General features: G+C 34.2%; 1 long non-coding RNA gene across 1 annotated transcript; it reads right to left on the reverse strand.

Annotated features, from left to right (window-relative positions):
* Positions 1-4,774: 4,774 nt before the first annotated feature.
* On the reverse strand, positions 4,775-11,497 carry LOC111673991. The gene is made up of 3 exons (XR_002762208.1): positions 11,079-11,497; positions 5,243-5,311; positions 4,775-5,065 (listed from the first exon to the last, which is right to left on the reverse strand). It is a non-coding gene; the product is annotated as an uncharacterized LOC111673991 (long non-coding RNA).
* Between the last annotated feature and the right edge of the window lie 1,135 nt (positions 11,498-12,632).

Consider the following 12,632-nt stretch of genomic DNA (forward strand, 5'->3'; position numbering starts at 1 on the left):
GAACTATACCCATCTCAGTTTCAAAATGATTGGATTTTTATAGAAAAAAGTTTCCTGATGTTTTTGAATTCGCTGAAGACAAGTTAGATAATATAATTTCAAAATACAAAATGGCGGACCCAATATGTCGGGCAAAAAATTTCAGACTGATTTGATTTATATAAGAAAGAAGGATTTCTCTACAATTTTGGGATCACTCAATTCAAATATGACAACAGAATGTGAATTTCATAATTCAAAATGGCGGATCGAATATGGCGAATAATATATTTTCAAAAAGACTGGATTGTTATAAAAAATCGTTTTAGCGTAGTTTTTATAACCGCTTAATCCGAATCTGGTAACAGAACTTTGAAGTTCAAGATGGCGAATCCAACATGGCGGATTAAAATTTATGAATGGTTGAATTTTTATAAAAATAAGTTTCTCGCGGTAGTCGTGGTCGCTGAATTTAAATGTGGCAACAAGATTTTAAAACGCAAAATGGCGGATAGAAAATTTTAAAACGATAAAATTTGGTTCGAAAACATGCTTTCTTAAGATCTTTATGAGCATTGATTCCAAATCTGGAAACGATATTTTAAAATGCAAAATGGTGGATTCAATATGGAGGATAAAAATGTAAAAATGGTTGGATTTTTATAAAAATGAGTTTCCCACGGTAGTTGTGCTCGCTGAATTCAAATCTGACAACAAAATTCCGAATTTCAAAATGGCGGACAGGAAATTACAAAATTGTTACATTTTTTATTTAAGAAAAACGGGATTTTCAAAATTTGCTTTCTTTTCCAAGATTACAAGAGGTTGCTAAATCCATTCTGGAAATAGAATTTAGTAATTAAAAATAGCCGACCTAATATGGCGGATAAAAATGTAAAAATAGTTGGATTTTTAGAAAAATGGGTTCCTCACGGTTCTCGTGGTCGCTAAATCCAAATTTGATACTAGAATTTCAAAATTCATGTTGGCGGATACATTATGGTTCCATTAAAAATGTTGAGGGTATTAATATAAACAAAATATATATACTGCGTATACGAAATATACATATTCTTAGTAGCTTTTTATCAAATTATATGTTTGTAGTAATTATATTTTGATATTATATGAATATATCAGATACATTTGCCAATTTTATTATTAATAATAGAGACATTAATATTTTTTTTCCGAAAAGGAGTGAAATACCCTCAAAACACCTTCGGTGTACAAAAATTTAGCTAAATACATTTACCTTTATTCAAGTAATTGCAAAAATAGCTCAAATTGCTCGCTTCCCATGAAAAGCTCAAATCAACTATTTTTGTCAAATATAGTAGAACATTGATCCCATTAAAGTCTTAACTAAAATCTTTTTGCCAAATGTCACAATACGTTTGGTTTCACATATTTGTATGTACAAGATTTTCTGCTTCCTCAAACCGAAGACAAATATTTGAAACTATATCGAAACAAATAAAAAAATTAGGATCTCAATTTGAAAACAACATTTTATTTAGCGAACATCAAAATGATCATATGTTAGGAGTACCTTGGGCGCTCGCCGAATAGAATGTTTTCAAATTTAGTTCTTAATTTTTTGATTTGTTTCGATTTAGTTTTTAATATTTGTCTTCGGCTTGAGGAAGCATAAAATCTTGTACATACAACGTACGTGAAACCAAATGTACTGTGACATTTGGCAAACAAATTTTAGCTAAGACTTTAATGCAATGAATGTTGTACTATATTTGGCAAAAATAGATTATTTGAGCTTTTCATGGGAAGGGAGCAATTTAAGCTATTTTTGCAATTAATTGACTAAAGATAAATGTATTCGGCTAAATTTTTGTACGCCGAAGATGTTTTGAAGGGATACTCTACATACTACAAACATTTTCCTTACGGACGTAACATGCAAGATCATTCCCTACGTACCTAAAATATTTGGAGAACACCTTACGGAAGAATTCTTCTTTTTGGGTTCAAGAATAATTAGTCCCCGTGAATTAATAATAGGACAAATCATATATTGGGTTGTTCGGAAAGTAATTTCGTTGTTTCCCAACAGAGGATTTAATTTTTTTTTCACAGCCAACTTCACACTTAAGCCGCATAATCATTATATATTTGGGCAGCTGATCTAGCAAGGCTTGCTTGTGAAAAAGTTTGATTGATTCTACGCGGTAGTTTTTTGTTGGTACCCTTTCAAATATGGAAAGTGAAAAGCGGCATTTTCGGCATATTTTACTTTTTTACTATCGAAAAGACAAAAATGCTGTTCAAGAAAGAAAAAAATTATCCGACGTGTATGGAGAAGATGTATTGACATAACGCCAGGGTCAAAACTGGTTTGCAAAATTTCGATCCGGCAATTTTGATATTGAAGATGCGTTCCACGTTCTGGAAGGCCACTTAAAGCCGATGAAAACACAATGAAGGCATTAATTGATGCAAACCGGCGAATAACAACTCGTGAAATCGCTGAGAGATTAAATTTATCAAATTCGACCGTTCATGATCATTTGAAACGCCTAGGTATAATCTCAAAGCTCGACATATGGATTCCTCGTGTTCTTACGGAAAGAAATTTGTGTCATCGCATTGGCGTCCGTGATTTGCTTCTCAAACGTCAATAAAATGATCCATTTTTGAAGCGCATCATCACTGTGGACGAGAAATGGGTTGTCTACAACAATGTTACACGCAAGAGATCTTGGAGTAAAGAAGATGAACCGGCTCAAAGAACTTCGAAAGCCGAAATACATCAAAAAAAGGTGATGGTATCTGTTTGGTGGGATTTCAAAGGAATCGTTTTTTTTAGATTCTACCGAACAACACAACGACCAATTCTGAAGGGTACTGTCCCCAGCTGGACAAATTGAATGATTCACTTAAACAGAAGAGACCAGCATTGATCAATAGAAAAGGTGTAGTGTTTCACCAAGATAATGCGAGACCTCATACAAGTTTCTTAACTCGTCAAAAGCGTCTACAGCTTGGATGGGATATACTGCCACCCCCACCATATTTTCCAGATCTGGCACCTTCCGATTATTACTTGTTCCGGTCTCTACAAAATTTTTTAGACGGTAAAACTTTTACTTCAAATGAAGAGGTCAAAAATCACCTGGATCAGTTTTTTGACAGCAAAAACCAAACATTTTATGAGCGTGGAATCATGCTCCTGCCAGAAAGATGGCAAAAGGTATTGGACCGGAATGGACAATATATAATTCAATAAAATATTTATTCGCTATAAAAAAATCGTCTTTCATTTTCATAAAAAAAAAAACGAAATTACTTTCCGAACAACCCAATAATTAGTGAATAATTGTTGAGCCATTCGAATCTCCCGCCCTTTGGCGGTCGGACGCAGCGTCGCCACTGTGAGCGACTGGAGCGCTGTCAAAAGAATCCCACTGGGCCTTGCGTGCATAAATCGATTGTCATGGCGCGTTATCTTCCTGAATAAATGACATTTTGTATCTACCCACGCTTTTTGTATATTCTCGTTCAACGCTCCATTCCCTGCCGAATTCCAGTCTAATAATAATAACAGGGTGAAGGAAATTGCTGTGAATGTACACTGCCACTTATGTATTGTGGAACGTTGTCCTTTTGCTGTACAAGATGATGGCAACACGTTTTACTATTTATTTACGTATTTATCAATTTATTTGTTCATTAATCCTTTTAGTGCCAAACAACGATACATCGTTGTTTTACAAGTGCTAAGGACTTCGGCCGGTACTAACAAAGTTAATATGTTTCTCAGTTAATTTTTTTTTAGTGTAACTTATACGTTTAGTATACGTCGTTTATTTGTGAAAACGTGGTTGCTCTAGGAACGTATAAAGTACGTATATCAAACCTACGAGTAAAATAATTTATATTTGTTTACATAGAGTGTACGTATATTTTACGTCTGTGGCAGATCTGTTTTTCTTCCCGTAGTATAAACGCAACATACGTGCGTTAGATGTCTTTGGCATGTGTAATATCGCAGATACAAGAGTCTATCAACTAGAGATGTATTATACGTTTATTAAACGTATTTAATTGATGAATTGGTAGATGCTCTAGTAACGTATAATATACATATATCAAACATGCGAGTAAAATAATGTATATTTACGTACATAACATATATGTACATTTTACGTCTGATACATCAATTTTTCTTCCCTTAATATACGTATAACATACATCCATTATATGTTTTCTGCATGTGGAATACTACACATACAAATTCCTGTTAAATAGAGGTATATTATACGTTTACTAAACGTATTTAATTGGTGAAAATTTTGATGTTCCAGTAACGTATTTAATACATATAATGTACATCTAAAATCCAATAGAATATGTTTGACATTCCGTAAACATATATTATATGTATATTTTTAACTTCTGTTATACTGAAACATCCCGTAGCCATGAGAACATTCTGTGTACGTATAATAGAGCTTTTGTTCCGTGTGGGATGTTCATATTAATTATTTTTCAGATTCGTTCAGTTAAACATTGGTATTCAGTCAACGTTTATTGGTTTAATGTATAGAAGGAAAGTATAATTTCAATTTAATGATATGTTGTATTATATGTATAGTATAAGTATATAAGTGAAGCATCAAGATGTAAACTTATTTTCGATACAGGACTTTTTATTTTAATAAATACGTTATGCCAGTTAATTTTTTTTTTAGTGTAACGGGCCTTTATGTTTGCTACAAGAATAATTTCTTTCACAGTTTCATTCTATACGAAATTTATAAGTTTCACCAAGTGTTGATGCTACATCTGTCATGTAACATCGATATGGATTTTTTAACGCGCTGTAAAACAATTTCATATTCCATATAAGAACTTACCTAGCTTCGCAATGATTGCATCGGATTCAAACTGCATCCGCCCTCGTTTCGGAGAATCTTCCGAAAACAATGTGGACTTGCTGAGATCGCGAACGATGCTCGTAATTGGAGAAACCATGGCTGAGGCCTCCAATGTCGTTTTACGAACTGGTGATTCCCCTTCGACCTCCGAGATCTTCGAGAGTAGAACATGACCGCGCCAACGAGACATTCTATAGAACAAATTTTACGTCAGTTACATTTGGTTGCAAAGGTTTTTCAATTAAGGTGCGGTCAATATATAGGTAAATAAAATGACAGACTCCTAGTGCTTATAGACAATATTACGACGGAAATGATGATTTTCCACTAGAAGAAATAAACAGCCGTATAGAATTATTTGTAATTACTTTCACAGGGTAGAAGATGAAGGAAACACCCAGTCCGCAGGTACTTAAACTCCAAGGCAGAACTGTTTTCTGAAATAGAAAAAAAAAAACCCTTAGATCACATTCATGGATCACCACATTATGCAAGTTGCATTTTTTAAATGAGGAACGCGTTGAATCGGTTAACCGCTCTTCTATATTTCTTCCCGTAAAATATTTTACAACAAATAGTTATAAACTCTTTCGGCAACAGTGTGTAACAATGTTTAACATGTTCTGCAATTATGAGAGTAATTAATATTTTTGATGCAAATATAATATATTTAATCATGCTTTAATGCATCGTGATTAGCATACATATATTGAGAAAAAAATTAACTGAACCAAAGAAACATTTCTTTAAACGGTATCACAAAAATGTGTTGTTAATTCAAAGAAGTAATTATTTGACTCTGTTGCGGAAGTTCGAAGGAAAGTCTGAACACGGGTTGCACTGGATGTGAGAGCCAAATTTGAAGACTGGTTAATTCTCGACGAAATCTCGAGTCAGGTCGGGTTTATAAGTTCGGGCACATGACTTGAATTCGTAACAGAAATAGTTTATTAAAAATAACGAGTAAGTCCGATAACAATTGTAGAATATGACACTATGAACAATTGTAGAATATGACACTATGAACAATTGTAGAATATGACACTATGAACAATTGTAGAATATAACACTATGAACACTATGAGCGGTCGCACGGTACAAATTAGCGGGTGACTATTTGGAGTCGCGGTGAGACTTAATTGTCTCTAAGAGCAGGAGATGTCCGTCTCTCGCGGTAGAAGATTTGATTCTGCCGATGCCCAGAGGAACTTTGGTCCAGAGCGCTTTCGGATGCTGTCCTCTAGGGCGGAGTTTTTTACAAAGCGTTTACTGATAGGCGTAGAGAAATTAAAGTGGGATCGATAATCGAAGGCGATTGGTTAATGAGTATTGAGAAAGGGAAAAGTTAGTATTGTTTAAGGAGGCTTAGGTGGGGAATAACGAAAATGGGCTATAGGACTAGAAGTAAACAAATCATGGACTAAAGGACCGCGGTAGTAGATAAAAGAGCGAAGCGCTAGAGTTTCTGTTTAGACATCAATTTAAATTATAAGCATAATACGTGACTGAATCAATGGTGCTATATGACATGAGAGACACGAGAAAGAATAAACGGAACTTGAAATACGGAAGAAATAGAACACCCAGATCGTTGCAGAGAGCATTCCAAATTAAAATCTAGCGTTATAATTATTAAATTATGGATTAGTCCTAACAGACTCAAATAAATTGGGTATAACATTATTTCAGAATTATGACAATTTATTTGAGTTTGTGAGTCAAATAATTATTCTTTGAATTGACAAAATGTTTCTTTGGTACTATTGAAAGAAATATTTCATTGGTGCAATGAATGTCCTTTGTCTGTATATATTCCTTTATAGACCTGTTCTTAAAGAGGTTTTCTGGTCTAGAGATTTGAAAAACTCAATTTTTTTTTATTGCAATTTCTAATAGTTTAAGTTTACGAAAATGTACCTTCAATTGGATCTGCTTCAATTAAAAAAAAATAGCGGAGTTGTAAAGGTTGAAAGAAGAGCACACCGCACATGACGCAACCAATGGTTACATTACAATTGCGTCATAATACCTTTATACACAATTATGATACCGAAAATATTTTTAATTAGGATTACGGGTTCGTTCAGTGAGGAGAAGTCACCTTTACGATCCTAATCTGACTAAGTAGCTGTAAACCAAATGTATATAATAAAATCCCGAACACAATTAGGGGAGACTCAGGTCAAATGTAACACGGGTCAATTGTAACAAACGTTATAAATTATTTATTCAAACTTGAAAAATCGTAATGAAGCAGTTGAAGCTTTCCATGGGTAGTATGAATACCTCGCAGTCGTTTCATGTTTGTTAAATGAGGCGTTCTCTTCTTATTTTGATTTTTCGTGATACGGCATGGGTGAGTAATATTTTTATAAGTTCAATATTTTCGACTTATATTTAATCTGGAGTGGATAAAACTGATTTAATCATACCACAGTATTACACTTACACATGCTCATTATATGTTTAATGCATTTTAAATTTGAATGGCTTTAAATTGCTGTAATTGTATAAATTATTTAAGAAAAACCACCAGGGACATTTGTAATAAGTTAGTGTCACAAATGTAACATGGTACATTTGACCTCGATCATCTACGGTCCCGCGAATAAATTTGTTAAAATATATTTCTTGCAAATTCTTCGAACATGCCCCGTGCTCGTAAAAGGATATCGAACCGAAGTCCATCTGGAGATATTATGAAACGCATTGCAGATTTAGTTATAAATAAAAATCATAATCAGAAAAATGTAGCCACAGATTTCGAAATTTGTCATGTGATTTTAAATAGGTACGTAAAAGGCCTAAAGAAAGGGAAGGAAATGGTTATGGGGTAGAAACCCCATACCAAAGTTTTATCTCATGAAAATGAACAGGCTTTTTGTGAATATATTTGTAAATCCGGTAAATGTCTCGGATTATCTCTAAAGGATATATATAGCGTTGTACATAACTAAAAGTAAAGTGGGCCAGATTTAGATTCAGTGCCACCAATGCAAAATATGGTCCCATAAGAAAAAGAATCAGTAGAACGGAAAATAAGATGGTAATTTCTACATTTATTGTTCGAAATGTAATACTGCTTTAAAATGTGGCATATTTATATATATTTATTTATATATATATATATCCTATATAAGTAACTTTTGTCGTGTTCATATGTATTTACCAAGAAATAGTTATGAAATATAGTTATTTGAGTATGCTTGTATTAATCAGTAGCGTTACACTTGCCCCGACGAGGATTACAACCGTACCTGCAACAGTTGCAATTGTAACAAATACATTTAGTACAGAAAATAACTATTGGTGATATTCATAGGATCCTGAATCATTCAAATGTAGGCTGTCTTTCAGAGGAAGATTCACTTAATATATGGCCCAAATTTCGATCATAAAGAGCTATTACAATTAATTGAAGAAATATATACGTAAAAATTGTTACAGTTGACCTCGGACTCCCCTATATACGAAATTTTAACACATTGTGCCTTAAGAACTTTGACTAGATGCATTGTAGTTCGACTATATCGCGAACAGATATTTTTAACGCTATATATTGTTAAATGTCGACTAACATTATAAACGGACTCCCGAATTTGTGAATAATTCACATTATCTCCGATGTTACGTGCAGCTATCTCGGAAATCATTAATTCCTGTATCAGATAACGTTCAATCTAAGAACACTTCCATGAACATTACATGAACCATTTGAATTCCGGTAGATTTCTTTCCTCCGGAAGTATCCTTAGCATACGTAATCTATAAAACACCGACGTAAACACAGTCATCCCATATCTGTACGATAAATCCTCATGAATGCAATAACGGAAACAAAACGGGAACCAGAAACTACTTTTACTTTAAAGAGAATAAATTTGCATTTTACGATTAGACGAATGTTACGGCACTCCCTTCAGATAAGAGATAACACTGCCAACGGTTCTTGTACTGCTACGCAGAAAAACAATTCACAGCCATAACAAAACATTTGACTCGCTTCGGCAACTGTAAACACTTGAAAATGGGCTAGTAGCATTTTTCGTAGACGTGCTTTTGCTTTATGGACAATATAAAGATTATTACTTCATTGAGGTAAAAAAAATGTTATTGTGGTTACAATATTCCTTACTAGCGACAACAAACTGGATATCGCTCATTTGATCGAGTAGTAACAACATTTTGTTGACTATTGCTGCAATTTTATTTACTAACTTAGCAAGCATTTTATTTACCGGAAGCTCTCCTGTGGTTACATCTAAGTTTGATACAATTATAAACATTTTTACTGTGGGTATAATTGTTACTGCAGGAAGAGCAAAACTTTATCGGAAATTCTGTCTTTTATTAAGAGTGTAAATGTCATCTTTTCAATGCATGGCCGTGGCAAACACAAGAGAATAAATAATTGTATATAATCTTATGTAATTCTATGTAATTATGTGCTCTACCGTATATAGTTGTATAAAGTGTTAAAGATGTATCGATATTTCGAACACTCTCGAAAATAAATGTATACTAAAATTAGACAGAATAAAAACCGGACAAATGTATACCACATTTTGAAGAACATCATGTCTGCGTTACATTTTGTACAAAGCTATTGAACATTTTTAAGAAAACGATAACATGGGAAAATAAATTAGTAGAAATATTAATAAATGCACTGCAATGCGCTTTTCTCAAAATTCATACAATTGCGAATGCGTACATGATCGAAAATAAGTATACAAAAGTAGTAGTTTTCGTATACATATCTTAGGACAGTCGTAGACTCGTATATTTATGACTGTCAATAAAAATAAATGCAATAGTCAACATTTAATACAAATTTCTAAATTTATAAGTTTACACCATCATGTTACAATTCTGTGAAATTGTGTAGAAAATTAATACATTTATATACTAAATGTATATCATGTTATCAATTTACGATATATGTGTCTAAAATATATGAGTTAAATATTATAATGTTAGTATATTATGTCAAAATAAATTATTCAACAAAAATGTTTAAAAATTACATTTTTTTAACAGCGCATTTTGGTTTTCATATAACTGGTAAAGGCCATTTAGTGTTTTGCATCGATTCTCTAATACCATATGTATACTTCCTATTCGAAGTACATCGTATACCAGTCAACTGAACGTCTGTACACTTCCGCTAAATTTTTTTCGCGTGTCCCAAACTACTTTTGATAAAAAGTTGAATTTTCGGCTTAATGGTTTCGAGCGTTAAGTCTCCAACACCGAGCCGTGGAATAAACGGCTAGAAAAAATCGATATTATCCAAAACTGACGATGCCACACCGTTAACAACCACAACTGTACACCGATGACATCTTGGAGGCCCACGTGCGTACCTGCCGATCCGATCAGCTGATCACTCTTCGCTGATGTCTTCAAATTCTCAAGAATTTAAATTCAAGTAATATAATCAAAAATATTACGGGAATGCAAAAATCCTCATAGAATTTCAGAGAATTTATTAACTTTTATAAAATAATTTATTATTTTGGATAGTATTAATTATATTTTTTACGACTGTGATAAATCTGTTCCTTGAAATGAAATACTACTTATCGTAGTCTTTTCTATCAGTATTTGTAGACAATATAAGAACATATGCAATTCGAGTTAAAAATAACGGCTGCACTAACCCAATTATCTTTGTCATAGTAGCCTTCAAAAGAAAAGTTAAGTATATTTAATACATATGGATGTGTCTAAATCAATAAAAGGCTTTCGAATTATTTTCAACGTTTAGTTCAAGCGAATTATGAATAAAATAGAGTTAAAGGATTATTTAAGGAAGTTTTTCTTCAGCATTTCTATAATCGAGTTATCTTTAAACCAAAATGTCCCTTTAATTTGTAGTCACCTTCTTGTTTCCAATGAGATTTCGTTTCCGCAATTTTCGTTATAATTCTTGTCAATCTCAAGATACACATAAAAAAGATTAAGGCATTAGGTTAGAAGATTAATCGCAGCTTGTTCACTTACTGAATGTCCAGAAATTCTGGTATTGAGACTTTAAAGTGCTAAAATCTAGACACATTGTTACAATTATCACAAAGCACAATCTCTCATTATTTATTGAAACTGTTGAATATAACTTGAATTTTATTTAATGAATTGAAATTCTCCTAAATTGAGCAAGAATAAAATCATCGGTTAATTTTTCGATTACTGATTACTTACCCGAGTAATATAACTCATTAAAGACTCTATTCAAGACCGAGCGGGTGAATGCGAATTTCGAGCTTGAGTTTGACCACGGGCGATTTCACTTCGTCTTTGAGATACGTAGATAGAACAATAATCGATAATCTGAACTAGGTAAACTCGCTTAGAGAAGACGTAAGCGAAAGTGGCATGTCTCGCAAGGTTAGTAGGTTGTAATTAAAGGTTACTTGGAGACGACCGTAACCTACGCTCGAACGTCGATTAACGTCTCGGCTTGATCTCAAAGCAACTCGAGGAGGTAATTGATCCTGTCGCGCCCGAACATCGATATACACTGCGAAATAAGTTAGCTTACACGGTGACCCGTCAAGTGTAAACAAAGATGACCGACGGTTACAGAGAAAGGAGAGTATCAAAACTGTCGCGACATAAGCGTCACGAACTCTCGTTGGCTACTGACCGACTTAAAGCTGCCTAAGAAAAGCTGGGTGAATATTTACGATAAACAAAGGTCCGGCCCATCGGTTGCGACCGTTAGGGAATTCAACGAATCGCGGGGAAGGAGAACTCTTGGCTACGAAATCGCGTGTATGGGTATATGAATGAGCGCGGGAGGTCCAGGAAGGGCGACGGATCTCCTCTCGTCTCCTCTCTTCTCCGCTTCCCCGCAATGGCGTAACCGTCGCGAGCGATACCGCGCGATCGGGACTACTCACTGATATGTACACAATTCAAAATATCCGTTTCAAATCTTAAGGTGAAGTGAAACACGTCGAGGAACTTGATCGACGTCGATAAAGATTTTTCTAAATGCCTACGTTGCCGACGTTCGTTTTTATATTGACAGCTGTATCGAATTATATTGCATATTGTACCAAATGGCATACTCCGCCTGTCGTTTTCGCACAATAAATATCAAGAAATCGAAGTAAAACTCCAGAAATCCTCTGGATTCAAGCTTTCTGGGGCCCCAATTGACTGCAGAGGGACACCCTGCGCCATCTGTGATTTCCAGATCAATTAAATTTTCAGTCCGAGACCCTGTATTACCATCGTTTTAGCATAGAAGCGCATACGACACTTTTTTTGCCCTTATTCCGTTCAAATGCGAGTTTATCGATTACCAGAGTGTTCTAAATTGTCGTAAAATTGTCCTGACCCTTTCGAATCTCATATCAGAGCCTTCGATAATCGTATATTGATTGAAATATGAGAGTTCGACGCCAATTTGGTTCTGGTCTTGGTTGAGTTAAAAAATTTTGTTGAAAAATCCAAATGTTCAATGGGTCAGGACAATTCTTAGATGATCAGAAGGGATGTGTCAAAGTTTCGGACAGTTTGATCTAATACCCTTAAAAAAAAGTGTTGTATTCAAATCGACTGATCTGAAGGGTGTTTCACTTCACCTTAAGTACTCAAAATTATAAACAAATACGAAACGGGCCAGAACATTCTATGATAAGAGGAAGCCGAACAGCGACAATTTCTGTGAAGCATATCGACGAAAAAACGAAAGTGCAAGCACTTTTTTTAGACTCCCGTACGAACCCAGGGGAAATCAAGTTTTAC

The sequence above is a fragment of the Orussus abietinus genome, unplaced genomic scaffold (assembly GCF_000612105.2).
Source record: "Orussus abietinus isolate OABI.00-Male unplaced genomic scaffold, Oabi_2.0 scaffold307, whole genome shotgun sequence".
NCBI classification, from domain to species: domain Eukaryota; kingdom Metazoa; phylum Arthropoda; class Insecta; order Hymenoptera; family Orussidae; genus Orussus; species Orussus abietinus.